This window comes from Alligator mississippiensis, chromosome 1 (genome assembly GCF_030867095.1).
Source record: "Alligator mississippiensis isolate rAllMis1 chromosome 1, rAllMis1, whole genome shotgun sequence".
NCBI lineage: Eukaryota > Metazoa > Chordata > Crocodylia > Alligatoridae > Alligator > Alligator mississippiensis.
This window is the reverse complement of record NC_081824.1, coordinates 349,280,497-349,291,361: the sequence shown is the minus strand read 5'-3', so window position 1 is coordinate 349,291,361 and position 10,865 is coordinate 349,280,497. Positions and strand designations below refer to the sequence as shown.

Below are 10,865 nucleotides of genomic sequence, written 5' to 3'. Positions count from 1 at the left end.
AATCCTTCCCCCCCCCCCGGAGCCTGCCTGTGTCTCCCACAGCCAGGGGGTGAGCTGCTGGTGGGCCAAGTGGCCCCTGAGCTGCAGAGGGCCCCAGTTCTTCCTTCTACAGTGGTGGCGCCCCCTGGGGCTGCCCGGGTGGGAGGCTAGCAGGCAGGTGCTGCCCCAGCTCAGGCTCAGGCAACACTTGGATTGGGCTGGGTGCTGTCTGCGAGCAGGGGCAGCACCCACCCACTAGCCACCCTCCCATGTGGTCCCAGGGGGCAACACCTCCATAGACGGAAGGTCTGAGGCACCCTCCAGCTCAGGGTCTACTGGCAGCTTGCCCCTGGGCCACAAGAGTGGTGGGCAGACTCTGCAGAAAAAAGAGAGGATCAGGCCCCTCACAACTTTTTTTTTTCCCCTCAGTGGAGCCTGCCTATGCAAACTGCCACTGGACCATGCAGCCCCTGAGCTGCAGGGGGGCCCAGTCCTTCCCTCTAAAGTGGTGGTACCCCCCGGGGCTGCATGAGTGGGATGTGATCTGCATGGGTGCTGCCCCAGCTGGCAGGCAGCATGCGCTGAATTCAACTCTTCCCCAAGCCCACTTGCTGGAAGCCTGCCAGGAGTTCCCTGTGTGGGCTTGGGGAATAGTTGAATCCAGAGGGTGCTGCGTGCAAGCTGGGGCAGCACCTGTGCAACTAGCACCCCGCCTGCGTGGCCCAGGGATACTGCTGCCACAGAGGGAAGGACCAGGGTCCCCAATAGGGCTGCTCAGCCTGTTGGCAGCTTGCCCCCCGTCTGCAGGAGAGGCGGGCAGTTTCCACAGGGGGGAAAAAAAAAAGGATCAGGCCCCTCACTGTAATGGTGACAAAAGCCCCTAAATTGAAGCGGTAGCTTTTTAATCATTGCAATTAAAAACCCATCATTTCAATTTAGGGGACTAAACCCCCATCATGTGTACAAGTGGCCATAGTAAACCTCTCCTTTGTAGATGGATGTTAATTGATTTTTATGTTCAATTATTTTTGTAATTATTGTTAAGAGGGCAGATATAGTGATAAAAGTTATAATTTAGAGAGACTCCCTAATGTAGAAGACTTGGGAACTGGAAGATAGACCCTCCATTAGGGAATAGCCAGTTAGCTAGAGATAGACCAAGGGTCTGCATAAGTTGTGTACTGCCCCACAATAAGTTTATTATTGTTAGCTCTTCTCATCTATTATATGAATGTATTCATTGAATCCAGTGATCACTACAACTTGTATGCCCATTCAGGCTCATAACCTTGAAGCTCTTCGGCCTTTAGACTACAGGACTAATACAATAATAACTTTAGATTATTGTTGCCTAGTTTCTTACATTTTTTAAACTTGATATATAAGCTAGCGAACTAGTACACATTCCAATAAAGTTATATTTGTTTTTGCTTTGGTCAAAAACTGAATAATATAGATCTGGGCCCTTAGCATATTAATAAAACTTTTATTTTCTCTTTAATTGGAGAAAAATATGTGTTGTATTACATGTGATGATGCACCATACCACCTACTTTCCCCTGTTCAAAATCCTAGATCTGCCAATGGATGTTGCAATTAGTGTTCACTGACTTACAAAGCCAGAAGTTGCACTCTATGATTTGACAAGGTATGTACATTTACTGGGAATCAGTCATGAACATGTTTGTTGTAGAAAGGGTGCAAGGTGTGTACATTTACTGGAGTCAGTTATGAACATGTTTGTTGTAGAAAGGATGCATATAATCACTAATGTATACATTCAACACTGAAGAGTCTTGTTGTACTCAGTAGAATCTACTGACATGCTTTGGTTGCTTGTTTGAAGCTCAAATAGCTACATCAAATAACTTGAGAATCATTTTCTAGGTGGCTATTTATTCACTTGCTGTGATCTTTGCATACCATATGTCAAGCAAATTTACAAGCCTTGGGTACTCTTTTCAAAATGCTTTTGTGAAGTCGAAATTTGCTCAATTTCATATTCAGAAAATTCTATTCTTTCAGATTTAGCACCTTAAGCTTATAAATAGAGTCTGAACACTCTAACCATATTAACAGAATAGCTATTATAATTCATCATCATTTATACCCTAACTGAACCCCATTGCTCAGAACAAGGCAAAGAGATTGCAAATTACCCCAAATGACATGGTACGGTGCTGAAGAAAGGAATTGCACATATCTGTGTTCCGCTTTCTGGTAGATACTTGAGGTGGGATACAGAAAAGGTTGTAGGTGCTTAGCTTCCGTAGTGAAAATCAGAACTCCAAGTGAAGTGCCTTTGCGAGCTTTTACAATGCATGGAGAGGGTTAGATGCCACAGTAAAGGATGCACAACAGCCAGCACGCGGAGCAAGGAGCCACCTTTAGTCAATATGCTGAGAAGCAACCTGTTTAAAATTTGGCAATAAAGAAACACTAAAAGGAGAGAGAGGTAATTAGCCATGACAGTTTGAAGTTAGGCAGAAGACAAAGTAGAAGCGCCCTTTATAGATTAACTGGCTAACTGAATCAGAGATGCATTACCTTTTGTGAGCCACAGCTCACTTCATCAGATGCTAAGTGTCTTAAATCCTTTTGTGCCTTGGGAGAAGTGCTTTAACTACTGAGCTATGGGATAAAAGGTGGACTCTACCACCACCACCACCACCACCACGACAGCAGATGGTGGCTGCCAATGCATTTTCTGTGAAGTTCACTCCAGTGGGATTGTAGTATACATTTTCAGATATTGCCTACTTGATCTAACCCCTTAGAGGTGACAGGGGAAGGTTTCTGGATTCCAGTTAGGCTTAGGCATGAAGGAGATAGCAAGCTGCTTGGCCCTGTCAAACCTGACATGCTTCTAGGCATGCGCAGAAGCAGAACTTCAGGTGTCTACATCAACTCTGGGGTGGAGGGGGTTGCTTTAATTAGAGTGGCTCTAAGAGCTGCTCTAATTAAAGCACCAGCAACATCACATGCATTCAGCATCCCATGCTTCAAAATGGTGGCAGGGGCCCTTTAACTAAAGCTCATTTGAATACATGTAACAGTAGATGTCCGGCATGTGTATAGGTGCCCTCAATGCCTAAATCCTCTTTTTAGGTTCTGGCCCCTTGTCTTTGTCTTACATCTAATCTATTCTCAAGAAACGTTGGACCCCTGCTGAACCAGATGGGGCAACTGACAACTGACGCCCAGAAAAAAGCCAACCTATTAAATAGGTACTTTGCGTCAGTCTTTCATCAGCCCCATGGGATGCCCATGCCCGCTACAGGGCCGGGAAGTCCGGGTGAGGGTGATTCATAGATTCATAGATGTTAGGGTCGGAAGGGACCTCAATAGATCATCGAGTCCGACCCCCTGCATAAGCAGGAAAGAGTGCTGGGTCTAGATGACCCCAGCTAGATACTCATCTAACCTCCTCTTGAAGACCCCCAGGGTAGGGGAGAGCACCACCTCCCTTGGGAGCCCGTTCCAGACCTTGGCCACTCGAACTGTGAAGAAGTTCTTCCTAATGTCCAATCTAAATCTGCTCTCTGCTAGCTTGTGGCCATTGTTTCTTGTAACCCCCAGGGGCACCTTGGTGAATAAATACCAATTCCCTTCTGTGCCCCCGTGATGAACTTATAGGCAGCCACAAGGTCGCCTCTCAACCTTCTCTTGCGGAGGCTGAAAAGGTCCAGTTTCTTTAGTCTCTCCTCGTAGGGCTTGGTCTGCAGGCCCTTGACCATACGAGTTGCCCTTCCCTGTACCCTCTCCAGGTTATCCGCATCCTTCTTGAAGTGTGGCGCCCAGAATTGCACGCAGAGGGGAAGTATCAGCTCCCTGGACCTATTCATCATGCGTCTGCTGATGCACGATAAAGTGCCATTGGCTTTTCTGATGGCTTCGTCACACTGCCGGCTCATGTTCATCTTGGAGTCCACTAGGACTCCAAGATCCCTTTCCACCTCTGTGCCACCCAGCAGGTCATTCCCTAGGCTGTAGGTGTGCTGGACATTTTTCTTCCCTAGGTGCAGCACTTTGCATTTCTCCTTCTTGAACTGCATCCTGTTGTTTTCTGCCCACTTGTCCAACCTATCCAGGTCTGCCTGCAGCTGTTCCCTGCCCTCCGGCGTGTCCACTTCTCCCCATAGCTTTGTGTCATCTGCAAACTTGGACAGAGTACATTTGACTCCCTCGTCCAAGTCACTGATGAAGACATTAAAGAGTATCGGTCCAAGGACCGAGCCCTGCGGGACCCCACTGCCCACACCCTTCCAGGTTGAGACCGACCCATCCACCACGACTCTCTGGGTGCAACCCTCTAGCCAATTCGCCACCCACCAGACTGTGTAGTCATCCACATCACAGCCTCTTAACTTGTTCACCAGTATGGGGTGGGATACCGTATCGAAGGCCTTCCTGAAGTCTAAGTATACGACATCCACCCCTCCTCCTGTGTCCAGGCGTTTCGTAACCTGGTCATAGAAAGAGACTAGATTGGTCAGGCACGATCTGCCCGCCACAAACCCGTGCTGGTTTCCCCTCAGCATAATTTGCCCTGCTGGGCTCTCACAAATGTGAGCCTTGATAATTTTTTCAAAGACTTTACCAAGGATGGAGGTGAGACTGACTGGCCTATAGTTGCCCGGGTCCTCCTTCCTTCCCTTTTTGAAAATGGGGACCACGTTAGCCCTTTTCCAGTCCTCTGGGACTTGGCCCGTGCTCCATGAGCGTTCGAATATTCCCGCCAGTGGCTCTGCAATGATGTCGGCCAGTGCCTTCAGCACCCTCGGATGGAGCTCATCCGGGCCTGCCGACTTAAAGGCATCCAGTTCTTCCAAGTGACTCTGCACCACCTCAGGATCTACACATGGGAGTCTGGCGCCTTGCTGCTGCCTCTCTACAACCCCAGTGAGAGACTTGTCGTGCCCCTCACTTAGGAACACTGAGGCAAAGAACTCATTGAGGAGTTCAGCCTTGTCCCCCCTGTCTGCGATCCCCTGCCCTCCATTAATGCTGACTTTGTGAAGGAACATCTTGAGAAGCTGGATACCTTCAAGTCAGCCGGCCATGACAATCTTCACCCCAGGGTACTCAAGGAGCTGGCAAGCATCATAGCCCAGCCTCTAGCACGGATCTTTGAAAACTCTGGGTGCTCTGGTGTAGTGCCCGAAGACTGGAAGAAGGCCAATGTGGTGCCTATCTTCAAGAAAGGGAGGAAAGTGGATCCGGCTAACTATAGGCCCATCAGCCTGACTTCTATCCCGGGGAAGATCTTAGAAAAGTTTATTAAAGAGGCCATCCTTAATGGACTGGCCGACGCCAACATCTTAAGGGATAGCCAGCACGGGTTTGTTGCGCGTAGGTCTTGCTTGACCAATCTCATTTCCTTCTACGACCAGTGACCTATCACCTGGACAAGGGAGATGAGATTGATGTCATATATCTTGACTTCAAAAAAGCCTTCGATCTGGTGTCCCATGATTGTCTCTTGGAGAAACTGGCCAATTGTTGCCTTGGGTCCTCCACGATCCACTGGCTGGAAAATTGGCTCCGGGGTCGGACCCAGAGGGTAGTAATTGATGGAAGTCACTCATCGTGGTGTCCTGTGACCAGTGGGGCCCCCCAGGGCTCTGTCCTTGGACCCATACTGTTCAACATCTTCATTAATGATGTGGACACTGGAGTCAGAAGCGGACTGGCCAAGTTCGCCAATGACACCAAACTTTGGGGCAAAGCATCCACACCAGAAGACAGGCAGATGATCCAGGCTGACCTGGACAGGCTCAGCAAGTGGGCGGACGAGAATCTGATGGTGTTCAACGCCGATAAATGCAAGGTTCTCCACCTTGGGAAAAAAAACCCGCAGCATCCTTATAGGCTCGGCAGTGCTATGTTGGCTAGCACTATGGAAGAAAGAGACTTGGGGGTCATCATTGACCACAAGATGAACATAAGCCTGCAGTGCGATGCTGCGGCTAGTAAAGCGACCAAAACGCTGGCTTGCATCCATAGATGCTTCTCAAGCAAATCCCGGGACGTCATTCTCCCCCTGTACTCGGCCTTAGTGAGGCCGCAGCTGGAGTACTGCGTCCAGTTTTGGGCTCCACAATTCAAAAAGGATGTGGAGAAACTTGAGAGAGTCCAGAGAAGAGCCACGCGCATGATCAGAGGTCAGGGAAGCAGACCCTACAATGACAGGCTGAGAGCCCTGGGGCTCTTTAGCCTGGAAAAGCGCAGGCTCAGGGGTGATCTGATGGCCACCTACAAGTTTATCAGGGGTGACCACCAGTATCTGGGGGAACGTTTGTTCACCAGAGCGCCCCAAGGGATGACGAGGTCGAATGGTCACAAACTATTACAAGATCGTTTCAGGCTGGACTTAAGGAAGAATTTCTTTACTGTCCGAGCCCCCAAGGTCTGGAACAGCCTGCCACCGGAGGTGGTTCAAGTGCCTTCATTGAACACCTTCAAGATGAAACTGGATGCTTATCTTGCTGGGATCCTATGACCCCAGGTGACTTCCTGCCCTTTGGGCGGGGGGCTGGACTCGATGATCTTCCGAGTTCCCTTCCAGCCCTAATGTCTATGAAATCTATGAAATCTATGAAAACTGATAGGATTTTCCAACTGTTCTTTTAACAGGAAGGCAAATCTGCTGAATACACATCACTGAATAACACCTGTATTGCACTGACCACAGCATCAGAGATGGGGAAAATAATTGTAATCAATAAATTAGTGAGTAGTCCTTTCACCTTGCAGAACCTAGTGGAGCTGTCTTACATTGCCTCTTGGGCTTACAGACAATAGAAAAACAGAACGGAGAATTTTACCTAAACATTTTATTAACTCAATATTCCTTGCAAAATAAATAGTGCTTTGTATTTTATTTTCCACTGACAGTGTTATCTACATCAAATATATTATGACCTGCTTCTGCCAAATGCAACTGAATGAATTATTCTGAAGTACTCCTGAGCCTGTCTTTGTCACGGTCTTCTATTTCAGTCCCTGTCACGCACTGTACCTATCATTCATTATAGTTGATGGATCCAGGGCAAAAAGGTGTTTCTCTTCTTGTTCTCTAGGGGATTTCATCGTAAGTGTCTTACCTTCAATCACTGCTAATGGCTCTTCTGGCATAAATTCAGAAAAGGCCTGGTAAGAGACAGTGAAAATATTTCACACTCTCACTTTTATATTTTAATTGCTAATTTTGAAACTCAATACATTGGAGCAGGCCAACGTGAAGGATGCAAGGAAAGAATTTTGTTGTAATAAGGCATTCAATTAATTTTTTTTCCTGCTTGCTACTTTTCTCCAATTTTAGGAATTTAGTTATACATTGATTTTTAGCTCAAAGATGCTCTCATTTTATGGCAAATTTAACACTGAACTGATGACATATTATAGAAAAGAATAAAATCTTAATTACCCTATGTCTTTAGGATACCTTTAGCATTTCTAAATTGACATGTTTGCTTGTGCTGTGGCAGGAGTCAGTTTCCAATCTGTTGTCCCACTGGGATCATAATGTGATTTGGTGACACAGCCACAATTTGGGCAGGAGTAAAGTAAGAACAAAATTGAGTGTTCTGTGTTTAATGATTTTAACCTTTTGACTGCTCAAATCTCCTAGACGTTCTGATGTTCTCTGTATCTTCCAGACTACTTCTATTTGAATAGAAGACACAAGTGGACAAGCAGGAAGGAGTTATGATGTAATTAAATTGCACGGGGAGACAAGCTTTAATTAAGAAAGTGAATTATTTAAATTTTAAAGTTGCTTGTTCCTTTTTAGCCTAATGGCTCAAGACATTATGAGTGTGTCCTGATAAAAGCATCAAGAGTGCATGATCAGGCATCAGTGCAGAATTCTAAATAAATGTTGTCCGTGCACGATGCTCACCTTGTAGTAACTTACTAAAAGAACGAGTTACAACAACTCTTATCTACTTTGTTCTCTCTTGTCTGTTAAACTGGGAGAAGACACAGATCCTTATCTGCACACCATGGACTGAATTAATCAAAATAATCATATTTGATTTTGTATGCATGAAACTGTATTGCTATTGTCTCAAAAGAGCTGATTTAAGAATGGTTCAAAGATTCTCCAGGAAACTCTATGGCAGATAGATTTTTAACACAGAACTTACTATTTTATAAAAATAAGCATATTTTTAAAAGAACACTAAACTGAGTTTCTTTTTTAAAATGCTGGAATATAACTGGTGCCTGGGGCATTGTTTTGTTTTTAATCTAATTACATTCGTGAGAAAACTTGATTTAAAAAACAAATTACTTTTGGTTCAAATTTCTCTTATTCCTGTCTTTTACAAATGATCTTGGCTTCCTCTTCCCCAGCTTTCTTTGTCTGGGATATTCAAAAGAGCTTAGCATTGGTCTAACTTTGCACTTACTGAAGTCAATGGCTGAGCTCATTTGAAAATCATTGGGAGAACTCCTGCTGTCCAGGGTGAGATTAGATTAACATGCCCTACTTAATACTGAAGATGTGTGGTCTTCAGAGGGTTTTTCTTTTCCGAACTAAAATAAAGCTTTCTGATTGTACCTCCACTTTGTAGAAGAGATATCTATGAAGAAACTCATTTGTTTAGATGCTCTGATAATTATTGTTAATGTGCAATAGTTGTATAGTGGTTAAAAAGCTGACATGGGATATTGAGTGGATCTGGATGTTTGTAAGATATTCAAAACAGGAGTTAGGGTGAAAAATTACTATTGGAAAATGGTTCTAAAAACTGCATGAACTCAATTAGAAGTTTTAGCTCAGGTCCTAATAAACAAATGCCTAGTGCAAGAGATAGGGTCTGTGAACTAGTGGGTCTTTTCCATCTCTAATTTGTATGATGAGTGTGTATTCATCTTGATTGTCATGACCTAGTATTCTCAGGAGAAAATCTGTCTGAATCAACAGAAAGAAAGAAATACCATTTCTGAAAATCCAGAGAGGACCTTAGTCTTTGGAACTGGCATTTCACAAACAGACTTCATATCTATTACTGGATATTAGTTTATCACCAAAGTGGAGCCAAATAGTAATTTACAGTTCAATGGAATGGAAGTGAAAAATGGTTGTTTTGTGTAAGACTCAAAAGTTTGACCAGGGGTGTCAAATTCGCATGGGTCCCCAGGAACCTCATAGGTTGGATCTGGACCTGGCAGTGGTGGTAGGGTGAGCAGTGGAGGCAGCAGGGTAGGTGCTAGTCTAGGGTTAGCATTAGCCCTTCCCCTGAATCCCTGGCTCCTCTGAGAGGTCTGTGGATTGCATCTGGATTCAGGCTATATCTTTGACATCCTTGCTCTACATTATACACACCTCTGTGAGTGCCCTATGTGGCTTCCTGTCCTGAATGTTCCCAAGGCTACCTAAAACTTCACAGTAAGTTCTCGTTTTCATCTGGAATAAGGTTCTTATAGAAGGACACTCTTTCTCCCTACGTGAGTCCCTGATACAAATCCCAAATACCTTCAGTTCTCTTTAGCCTCAGTATGTCTCAGCTGGTAAATAGTACACTTCAATAAAATATATGTCAGAAAAAGTGTACAAAACTTGTATCTTAATGGTCCAGATCCTCAAATGTACCTGAGGAAGAGGATGAGGCATAGGTAGCTTGCTGCCATCTTTCAGCTCCCCTTATTCTGGTGTTGGCCAGGTGCCACTTTGCCACCTAGAATGAGAAAAAAAAAATCCAAATTTTACTCAGATTTGGCACATGACAATCTGGAGAAGCTGCTCTACCATCCCAGAACTTCCAGAGCACAATCCTGTCCCAGCAAAGTCGCTTCAAGGGGATGAGGAGAGAAGATCACTCTAATTTTAATCTACTTTAGCCATAGCTGGCTTTTAAACTGCTACTATTTTGTTTGGGCCGCCAGAACAACAGACAGTAAAACAGAAGGAAGAAACCAACCCATTCAATGAAAAAATAAAATAACACAGAACAATTCCTACAAGTTTTGCTGCATAATAATTAAATCATCTAATAGCAGATGGACAAGGGAATGAAAGCATTCTGGAAGAACATGAAATAACTTTCATTCTGATTTTTATCCTTCTTGGATTTTATCAGTATATCAAATATAAACAAATGCATAAACCTCTTCCTGATGGTAGGAATTTGGAGTTACCATTCTATAACCAGGTTTGTCTCTTATGCATGCATTACAGAGAATTCTCTCTCTCTTGAAAAAAAAGCAGTTATAACATGCTACTGAAATGGAGGCAGAACTCCCCACTGATATCAATACAGCCTATAATTTAGTCTGCTCTTTAAATCTAAGTGATACTATTTTTCTGCAATAACAAATTGTATTAATGCAAAACCTGGAGTTGAAGGTTCATACTAAAGTACTAAATTGGGTATCAGAAGATCTGGGCTTCATTCTTGGCTCTACCACCGACTTCTTACCTCATCTTGGGCAAATCACTTAATCCCTTTGGGTATGTCTCCACCAGGGGTGGGCAGTTATTTGAGACTGAGGGACACACAGGGAGTTTTGATGAGCTGATGTGGGCTGGGCCACCCCTCTGTGCAAAAACTAACTAAAACTCCCTATGTGGCTTTTGATGGGTGGGGAGCAGTGTTCAGGAGTAGGACAAGCATGATCTGTTCCCTGCATGCTCTGTGCTGTGGTGGGGAAATGGTGGGTGGGGGGTGTATGGAGGTTGTGGAGGGGGCATGTACATGCGTGTGTGTGTTGGGGGGCTGCCTGGGAGTCAGCTGGGGGTGAGGGGAAGGAGGGGGAGGCAGGGGGTGCATGCAGTAGAGCATGCCCGGTCCATGGCTGCCCCTGTGGTGCTCTGCATGGGGCTGAGCCCCACCTGGGGCAGCCTGTGACATGCTTCTGCACACTGGCTGGGGCCAGCA

At 45.2% G+C, this 10,865-nt stretch overlaps 1 long non-coding RNA gene across 1 annotated transcript; it reads left to right on the top strand.

Annotated features, from left to right (window-relative positions):
- Window positions 1–1,552: 1,552 nt before the first annotated feature.
- LOC132243300 (uncharacterized) lies at window positions 1,553–10,028 on the top strand. Its single transcript, XR_002089602.2, has 3 exons — window positions 1,553–1,627; window positions 7,062–7,134; window positions 7,641–10,028. It is a non-coding gene; the product is annotated as an uncharacterized LOC132243300 (long non-coding RNA).
- The last annotated feature ends 837 nt before the right edge of the window (window positions 10,029–10,865 follow it).